Genomic DNA, 11,163 nt, shown 5'->3' on the forward strand with positions numbered 1-11,163 from the left:
GCACAAATATGTAATTGTACACAAGTAAATAAAAAAATTAAAAATGGGAAAATAGTAGGATTAAATTGTAAAATAGCAAGGAAACAAATCATCACCATGCAACACCATTACATGAAGATTATTACCCAAAAGCACAGTATGCACACAGCTACGATAGCCCTAGAAGCCTTTACCTTCATGCACTGATGCAGGATTTCTTACCACACCAGTTTGCAAGTACCCTCTTGCTTCTTTACTGTTTTCCCAATTGGATCCTACTATTTTTCCATTTTTAATGGTTTTTTTATTTACCGTACTTCCTCAAATGGGGCCCTACTCAAATATGCACCTATCACTAATTATATTACCATTATAGTTTATCCCAGTATAGAGCTGTTGCACGGATGTAATCAACGGGGTAGGTGGAGCTTCCTGTCGGCCATCTTGAGTGGCAAGAATGTACACGCAATGAATGGAGGAATGGAAAGAAACTGCGATTTTTCATCAAAGAGATATGATACTTTGCTGCAGAATATTATAGAGACTTCTTTACTCAATATCTTCATCTCCTATCTTGCATTAGCCTGGAATGTCAACTGCAGAATTTATTTAAATTTTTTTCTCCGTTCCCCCATTCATTCTTGGCCTTCTTGCCACCCAACATGGCGGACAATTTAGCTCAATTTTAGCCACACCCTCCCGTTGATTACTTCCGTGCAACAGCTCTATTATGTGCCCCTCTGTTTAGAGTGGTCCAAATAGCCTAATTGTTCATCCTCAGTCCTCAGAACATAGAGTCGCAGGATTAAGCCCTGGTTTTGGCACATTTTTATTTATTTTTTTGTGATCTTTGCAATAAGCAATAAACGCCTGAGCTCTTTTTCGAGGAAATACGGTGCTTGTTTCCATTTCTGTATTAATTATTTATTGGACTACTTATAAATGATTTAAATTTACAAGATTTAATACTTATGTCTTATTGTAAATGTGCAGTAGTGTGCGTATCGAAATGTAGTATTAGACAAGAATATGGATCTAACATGAATGAACTAACCTAATAATCTTTTCAAGAGAAAAATTAAAACATTCTGTGCGCCTTTCCCACAGTACTAGGTCAGCGTTGTTGGGTGAGGTCAGTTTCTATAGCAACAAGGTAGCGGTAGAATTCAAGAGAAGATGAAGGAAGAAATGGTGTGGAGTCTCTGAAGGAGAGGGACAGGGTCTCTTTTTGGTTGACTGGACTGATCCTCTTCTGAGTCTTCATAAGACACTGAGAAAAGAAAGAAATAAAATATTAATGTTAAGAGTAGATTAATGATTATTGTAAAATCAATGTACCGGTAGTTAGTTTTTTAAGAAGGAAATTTTGGTGATTCACTACAAATTTTTTTTTGCAATTGGCTGGTTTTAATTTGACAAATTTGTAGCTATTTGCCATTGAGCATACACATAATAGTCTGATGATGGTTGGCTTTTTAATGCCAAAATTCGACAAATTTTCTCTACCATTTTTACAGCATGCATTTATTAATTATATCCTACCTGAGCAAAAACAAAGATCATAAAATTAATTCCATAATTTCGTTCTGTAGGTCAGGCTGAGAGGAGCCCAGCAATATGTCAATCACAAACTCCTCTACACATCAGAGCTTGTAAGATATTTTCAAAGTTTTTTTACAAAGTTTTAGATAAGTAATGAGAAGTTCTAGACACTCTTGGACAATAGTAACATCCTACAGTGGAAAAAATACTATTAATAGATTATTAGGTTTGATATTATTATTGATATTATCAAGTTAATAATACATGTACATGTAGATTTGTTACTAATAATAGAATAATAGATTACCAGGTTCATTAATTACTAGGTTCATTACTATTAATAGATTATTATAGGTAACTGTTATTATTAATAGATTATAAAGTAATTGTTACTATTAATAGATTATAAGGTAATTGTTGCTATTAATAGATGGTTACTATAAATAGATTATTAGGCTCGTTACTATGGATAGGTAAGCTGTTACTATTAGTAGATCACATACCTTACCATCAACTGCGCTGGTAGTGGAGGAACACATACCAGACCTCAACTGATCACTCCACTCTCCTATAGCAAGATACAGTTTACCAGATTCTGTTGACCAGCAGGCTCTCATTAGACAAGTGAGTATGTATCATTGGACATAGTCTAAGTACATGTGTGAAAGATGAATACATTAATAAAATATACATGTCATGTACATGTATAAATACTGGCTCATGCAGTACAATGTTAGACCTAGAAATAAGTTTTGGAGACAAATCTAATTTAAAATGAGAGACTTAAGCCTAGACCAAAAAACGAGAAACCATTTTCTATATGTACATGTACAGGTGTGTGCAAGTATATATGCATGTACATGTACACTGTATATGCACTTTAATACTTAATGTAAAACAAATGCAATGAAAGCTAATGATGGCAATCTTTAAATTAGTGCTATTACATTACAATTTACTAGGTATGAGAATAAAGATTTGTTTCCCCCCTATAAAGAAACGGATTTAGCTGCATCTACACCTCTAGTGACTTCAACTTTAGCTACCCCCACCGACAAGAAGTATCATGGCAGGAAGCAAAAATGAAAGCTCATATCTCAGTAATTTTTTTAGATAATGGGATTTGGAACACATCATTAGCAAACATATTAAGTCAATCAAATAAATATCCTAAAAATATACCAAACTTACCCTTTAAGTCAGTGGTGATCATGCAGTCTGATCACAGAAAAACAAATGTACATGCACATACTTGCCAGCAACATAAAGTAGGACATGTACATATATACATTGTACAAGTAGTCAAGTAATGGGTGATTGATTATCAGTTAACATACAAGTGTAAAACAAATGTAATGCATAACATTATAATTCTTATGCTAATATTTTTTGATCAATATTACAATAACTTACAATTTTCACTAGTAATGAGAAGACAAACACTTTAAAGTTAATGAGCTGAACAACTGAACTGTACCTTAGAGAGAAAAGAGAGAGAGAGAGAGGAGAAGAAAGAATGAGAGTAAGACAAGACAATTACTCTAAAACAACACCCACAAATAAGCAAAATGTATGAGTAAACAAAATTAATATGATAATCAATCAAGCGCAATTGTACAGATACAACCCCAATAAAATTAATAACAATACATTACAATAATATTAATGTATAACGTGATCAAAGACAAAGACAGTTGAGTGGTCAGGGTGTCATACAGGGGGGATTGGAAAGAGGAAAATTCCTCCTACTCTAAGTTTTCCCCACTAAATTAGTCTGTGTAAATTTAATAAACACAGTGGCTATAGGTCTGGTAACTGGATTTGTCTGGCAGAACTATATGTCTAGCAGTGGGCATGTAGAGGCTTCGCCCCTATATACCTTAAGGAGACAATTGTATGCGGGTATTTAATTTAGCGAATTTTAGCGATTTTTAAAAAATCGCTAACTTAAGTCCGCGCTAATTTTAATTTCTTAATTGAAAGTGGGTGTGGTCACAATGTATAAAATGGCGGCCGTCAGCAAGTCTAAGCTTACTTGAGCAAACAGTCAGCAAGATAGTACTAAACTGCTGTCCAAAGACTTCTCTAGCAGTTAGCCTAAGTTAACAAAGCAGATGATAATCTTCTTCGTTCAGTGACTGCTTCTAACTGTAAGCAAGATAACTTTACATGTGGCTGCAGAGTCAGTGATGAAGCAATTTAAGCAAGATTAATGCAACAAGATCTACTGTATTAGAGCATTTAGACTTGTGCAATTGCTTTGCTTGCTCATACATGTAGATCACAGCATGTAATCTATAGCTTGCTTAGGTTTGTCCTATTAATTCTTCTAGCCTGCATGGAAGTTATTAATACCAAATGATCAAAAACGCTAAATTAAGTACCAGCCAAATGTCAGTTTCATGAAAATCGCTAAAATAAGTACACGCTAATAATTGTCTCCTTAAGGTAGTATACTGGGGCTTCGATCAAGTATAGATATGACAATCAGCGATGTTCAAGCAGCAAGATCGTGGTGGCACAGTGGGGAAGGTGCCAGGATAAATCTGGATGCAGGGCACTCGTTTGAATCCAGCTAAAATCTTGGCAAAATTCCTGCTGTTTTTTAACTTCTAAAATCACCTTTTATATAATCTTAGGAGTCCCCTAGTTATGTTAGGAGTCTCCTACATGTAGTTAGCTATTGTTTCTAGGGTTTAGGGATTAGGGTGGCAGTTTTTTTAGAGTGCCCCTAGTAATACCTATATTCTTGGGCATAAAATTTCGCGATTTAGCTGCATTTCTGTACTTGCAAATAAAAATTTCATGATTTTAATGTAATTACCACACCTACTATACAATCAACACGCTACTTTGTGGATTTAATTTTGCAAATTTTTCCAAATGTGAAAATCGTGAAATTTAATCCCCACAAAATATAATGGCGTATACAGTATTAGGACTCCCCTAGTTATGTTATGAGTCCCCAAGGTTGGTTTAGGGTTTTTTTAATTTCAGAGCGTCCCCTAGGTTTTAGAAGTCCCTCATTAGCTTAGAAGCCCATGATAAAACTAAGTTCAATTTTGCATCAATGCACATGCACATAAGGTTGTTTTATGGAGAAAAAAGGACTGCCAGACATAATAGTTCTGCCAGACAAATCCAATTACTGGACCTATAGACCCCCTAGGCACTAAGATTATTTTCAATGAATATGATTATGATAATGATATTCATTCATAATAAATAAAATTTTCCTATACGGTATCCACCCACGATGTAAATTACTGACGGCAAGAAGGCCTCGAGATCAAAAGAAAATCAAAGACGGTGACACCACCTGGCCATTTTTTTTAGCGCTACAAGGTACTACAGGCTTACAAGCAGCATTTTTGGAAAGTATGGAGGCCAGACTACATCATATAGACCAGGTAACTGTTGCTGCAACATAGTTTTCTTGCTATGCTTCATTTCGGCACCTCGGGCTTTGATCTGCCTTTGATGTGGAGAGCTTCTTGCCGTCAGTAATTTTAATCGTGGGTGGCTACCGTAAATAATTCATACAAAATAGTCTTAGCGCCTAGGGGGTCTATAAGCCACTGCCTTTAATAAATGGGTTCATACTTGCTATAATTCACTGTTGTTCATTACACAATTGACCTAAACATGTACACCTGTACCGGTAAAACCAAATTTTGATTTATCAAAAAATAAAATCCCCAAATATTATGTCATAATTTTTGTCATGTCTCCCCGATGACAAAATCCTGTATGAATCCCTGGTAGTTGTATATATTTATACAGTATCTCTCCAGTATCTCTCTGACTCACTTTTCATTTATCATCTTAAGAACAGAGACTGTGAAGTGAATGAATCAGGATTGTAACTAAATCTGGGTGGGGAAGTCGGTTGCACGTGTAACCACGTGGGTGCCATAAGTAGGTGTGGCCAATAGTCATTGCATAGTCAATGGCTACAAGGAGTTATTACAAACTGCTTGTGATGTGCTGATAATTCTCCTTTCCTCTTCAACAGATTGTGTGAATGTTGTTGGATTGCAGTAAGCTTACATGTGCAGTTGTTTTATAGCTACATGAAATTATCGGCTTCAGTTACTACAATTTAACTGCTGATTATAGAGGTTAGAGCACAGGGTTTGTTTGTGTAGAATTGTGTGTCATGATTTAGATAAGTAATTGTAATTCACTGACTTACACACGTACATTCATTCTATTACAGTGACTTGTCTATTAATGTATTTAGAGTAATATGTAATACATATACAGACTATCTATGCAGTAAGTAACAATGTATACACATGTAGCCACTTAGGGTACATTAGATTCATTCATTGTACAACTTTCAGAAAGGCCCACCATGTAATTGCTTGCCAGGTTTATTCCATTATGACTCAGTAACCTTATATTATTATGTAGCTAATTACTAAAAATGTCTTTATTTATTAAAAGCACTACACATGAATCATTTTTAACAATTATCTGCATGCAAATAGTTTCAGTTAATTGTTATGACATGTTTTTATCTCAGAAAACTTCAGAGAATAGTAATATCCTTTCCAGTTCACCCAACTAATTCCACGTCCATATCCAGCTCTGGTTGGATTATGATCATATTGACCATTTAAATTTGATTGGTAACAATTGTGAAACCACCAGGCTCCAACATAGCGTTGAGCACAATTTACACTTTGGTACTCATTGTTATTTCTGTCTCTAGTTGTAATTTTTTTTCCATTATGGAAAGCTAAACTATCCGTAGCAGTCCCTGAATATTGTGTTGCTGTTAGAAGTGGAGTCACCAACTTAAATCCATAGTATTTTGCTTCCGCTTTAATGTTTTCAAAATCTTTTAGTTCTACTCTTAGTGTACTTGATCCTTATTTAGTAAGATGATGAATCTTGCTCAGCCTTAACCAAAACCCACCAGTAAAATTGCCAAATCCTTTCTCATAGTCAGTCCAGTATTTATAGAAATCAACAGATCCATCTTGTCTCCTCTGAAATACAGTCCATCCACCACCATCAGTCTCCATATCACAGTATACCTGTGATGCAATAGGGTATCATTATAAAGTATAACACAGCTGGTCCATTGTCTGGTTTTATAGGATATACTCCATTTTCTTTGATTCCCAGTTCTTTCCATGCTTTACAGTCAGTTAGCATTACACATTCTATAGTAAACAAGAGTTCATTAATAGTTTCAATGTTATTTCATTGCATTACAGTATTATACCTGGTGTAGCATTAGTCTTAGTAATAATGACAACTGGAGTAATGATAACAACAGGAGTATTAACAACTCATCATCAGGACTGTTTCCATGGACAGTATTAATGATGATTATTATCATTACATTGTACATCTGATTACCAGTTAGATCTAGCATCATTTTTGAAAAGAATCTCAGCCAAGGAAGATAGCAGTATAAAATAATCACTGAGTATAGTGAGATATACTCCTCTATTATAATGACGTGATTGCAGTGTCACCGTCACACTGACACAGTTGTAGGAGTATTGTTGTGTTAATAAGTCGTGATGTTTGGATTGCATGTTATCGCTTATATTACACCACATACACGTACATGCAATGTCATCAGATTTTATTGTACACTGATTTTGCTATTCTATTGCACTATGACTTGACATTGAACTGTGCTATACACATTTAAATTGATTTCCATATTTATTTACAGGAAGTAACTATTTTGTTAAATGTTTTTTAGTTAAGTCAAATTATAGTTATACATTTTTAGCCAGATTAAATCCTGTTATACTATGACGAGTGAACTTGAGACTGTAGTTGAAGCATTCCCAATCATACCACATGATTCCATGCCATTTAGCAGCTTCAGTTGGATTAGTATAATAACATCCATTAAGATTTGACTTTAAACCACGAGGCACCATTTAAATCAGCAGCACAATATGTTGCATGTACTGTATGTGTACCTTCTTATTTCTTAACATACACTCTGTTCTATTAAGACAAACAATTTTGTGGTAATTTTGTTGTACATGTATGTGTATTTTTAATGTACATGTAAGTAGTATGTTATATATAAATGAGAGAGAAATGGAGAGAGGAAGGAAGGAAATGTGTGGGTGTATAAGCTAAAGTACCTATTTGTACATTCCTAATAGCACTGTATTGTGTACTAGTATGCATGTACTGTACAATATGTATAGTACATGTCAACATGTACTATTTTTATTGCTGTTGCTATGTTCTAAAATTGACCCATTAGTTATATGAGTTATTAATTTTACACCAATGCATTCAAATTTTTTACTATATGTTATAATAAATTAAAACTAGTATTAATTACATCCTAAAGGTAATTCCCCTATTTCCTTATTGCTAAAATTATGATTCTTTATTACCTGCAGGTACTGAAATCACTTGCCGAAGCTGTGGTATTTGTTTTGAGTGTACCATCAACCAGTGGTCAGATATATGTATGACATGTCATGCTACAAGTAATTGTGATAATTAAGATTAACATTAATGAGAATAATATCATTGATGTTAATTACTATGAGTGTTAACTTATACATGTACATGTATATTTAGAGGGTTTTTTCAAAGTCCATGTTGAGGTTCTGATAGCATTAAAGCCAGTTCATCCATTACCTGAAACCAATCACATTGTTTTGCAGTTGACCTGTGCTCTCACATACTGTGTATACTCCATGCAGACATTGTTTTCACTATTATTCTCTTATGTTTATCCTCGTTATACTGGTAATTGGGTGCTACAATATTTTTTTCCTAACAAAGCTTCTTTGCCTGTAGGAGCTTTTTGTTACTAAAATTGCAAGTTCTACTAACTTAAGTGTTGTATGAACTATAATCATATTTTGTTGCTTTGCAATTAGTTGTGTGTGCTAGCACTAAATTTTGAGAGCACAATATAATACCCACGTTAATCAAAATGATGTACTCTTGATGACATTGCATGGTCATGCACATTATGGCTGTTTTTTACTGTAGTTGATTATTATCTTTATGGCATTGGCTAGAGGTTGTTCAAAAGTTAAGACAGGTCCTCTCCTTTGCACACAGAGACAGCAATGAAACACTGACTGATGTAAGTTATGAACTAACAGTGCAGATTTACTTACCTCAACTCTCCCTACCTCTCTTTCCTATATCCTTCCCTGTTATTAAGGTAAGGTTTGTATGTTAAGGGATGATGGTATTCCTGATGCTTGTCTAATTGAATGTGATGGATTAGATCTTGAGTCTTTATAGTATACTGTGAGAGGTGTAAAAATAATTGCGTTTTTATGTAATATTAGTATAATTGTGATTAGTATGTTATTATTTATTATTTCATAGACTACTCTATTGTCATGCAATTGACCTGTGCTCGCATATTGTGTGCACTCCATGCAGACGTTGTTTTCACTAATATTCTCTTATGTTTATCCTCGTTATACCGGTAATTAATTTTGGTACTACAATATTCTTTTTGTTCTAACAAAGCTTCTTTGTCTGTAGGAGCTTTTTGTTGCTAAAGTTACAATTTCACTAATTTAGTGTTGTATGAACTTGTTCCAGTGTATTGCTATCATATTTTGTTGCTTTTCCATTTATTTTGTGTAATGCAGACATTGTTTTCACTACATATTCTTTTATGTATATTGGTATTAATTTTGGTGCTACAATATTTTTTCCTCATAAACCTTCTTTTTCTGTACAAAGAAGGCTATGATGACAAGAATCTTTATGATATTGAGCGGTTAAGAATATGATGGAAAGGATGACTTCCCTCAACAGCTACATGTACATGTAATAGCTAATCTGCAGATACATGATACTAGTCTTGCTAGCCAGACCATTCCCCAGCCTACAGTCATTTGGGTGGACCAAATGACTGTAGGCTGGGGAATGGTCTGGCTAGCGAGACTAACATGATACTGTTCCAGCTGGAAGGAAAGGTCTATTTTGTATCATTGGCACACAAGTCTTCATAATCCTTATCCTTATGTATATACTCAAGAGTAGACTATTATTTACTCTTGATATACTGTATAGCTAGAAATTTCTGTGGCCCAAATATTTTACAAATTTCCATCAAAATGGCTTTTGCGGATTTTATTTTTGCAAATTCACTATGCCTTTTAAATTGGCCAATAAATTGTCTAGTAAATTTTGAGGATTAAATTTCTGCATTTTTTCCAAATTTGTAAAATTAGCAGAAATTTTTGGGCCACAAAAATTTCTAGCTATACAGTATGTACATGCATGTAGACTCTAAGCTAGTGTTCTACTCTTAAAATGATAGATTGGGCTTCTGAAATAGTGTGATGCTATTGAACTGCATTGATTTTCTTCCTATTTTTGAAATTATTAAATTTTGCTAAATCTGGGTCCCCTTGAAAACACTAAAATTTAAGACTGCAATTAATGCCTACTCTAAAATACGTTATAACTTTCATCAAAAGTCATGCACTCTTATATTGAATGGCCATGCCCATTATGGCTGTCTCTTGTTATAGCTGACTATCGTTGTGGCTGATTGATTACCTTTGTGCATTAGCTAAAGGTTATTCAAGAATTAAGACAGGTCCTGTCTTTTGCACACAGAGACAGCAATGAAACACTGACTGATGTACATCTAAGTTACATTGTATAGACTAACAGTGCAGATTTATTTACCTCAATCCTCCCTCCATTACAAACCTCTCTTTCCTTATGTTTTCCTTGTTATTTAGGTAAAGTTTGTGTATTATGGTGCTTCTGATACTAGTCTAATTGAATGTGATAGATTGAGTCTTAAATCTTCAGTACTGTGAGAGGTGTAATAATTGTGTTTTTATGTAATACCGTATAGCGAAAATTTTATTGGCCCAATATTTTCACGGATCCGTCCAAAATCAGTTTCATGGCTTTAATTTTTGTGGTTTTTCTTAATTTCGGCCATCTTAAACCGTATAGAATTGATTTTTGCGGATTTTATTTTGTGGGTTTTGAAAAAAAACGTGAAATCCATGAAAATTTTGGGCCACGAAAATTTTCCGCTATACGGTATTAGTAAAATTGTGATTAGTATTTTATTATTTATTATACTACTCTATTGTCATGTAATTGACCTGTGCTTGCATATTGTGTACACTCCATGCAGACATTGTTTTCAATTATTTCTTATGTTTATCCTTGTTATACTGGTAATTTGGTGCTACAATATTCTTTTTTTTCTAACAATACTTTGTGTGTGTAATGCAGACATTGTTTTCACTAATATTCTCTTGTGTTTATCCTTGTTATACTGGTAATTTGGTGCTACAAAGCTTCTTTGTCTGTAAGACCTTTTTGTGACTAGAATTACAATTTCACTAATTAAGTGTGGTGTGAACGTGTTACAGTGTATCACTATCATATTTTGTTGCTTTTCCATTAATTGTGTGTGTATAATTCATTAAGTTTTTAAATAAGTACTCATTAGCACTTACGCATTGTTCACAGCTATTATTTTATTATTGTAGACTGTTTAAACAAGTAGTATTGATTACATTATCATTGCATGCTCAATGTTACAGAAACATGGTCATTCTAGTTTTCTAACATAAAAGTTTATTTTCTTGCCTACATTAATGTACATGTAATGCATGACCTCCAGCACGAGCATGTGAT

General features: G+C 34.0%; 1 long non-coding RNA gene across 1 annotated transcript; it reads left to right on the top strand.

Annotated features, from left to right (window-relative positions):
• Window positions 1-5,596: 5,596 nt before the first annotated feature.
• Window positions 5,597-8,974, top strand: LOC109580840 (uncharacterized). The gene is made up of 4 exons (XR_002184394.1): window positions 5,597-5,642; window positions 7,914-7,971; window positions 8,518-8,614; window positions 8,696-8,974. It is a non-coding gene; the product is annotated as an uncharacterized LOC109580840 (long non-coding RNA).
• Window positions 8,975-11,163: the final 2,189 nt, after the last annotated feature.

The sequence above is a fragment of the Amphimedon queenslandica genome, unplaced genomic scaffold (assembly GCF_000090795.2).
Source record: "Amphimedon queenslandica unplaced genomic scaffold, v1.1 AMPQUscaffold_13474, whole genome shotgun sequence".
In the NCBI taxonomy this organism is placed as follows: Eukaryota; Metazoa; Porifera; class Demospongiae; order Haplosclerida; family Niphatidae; genus Amphimedon; species Amphimedon queenslandica.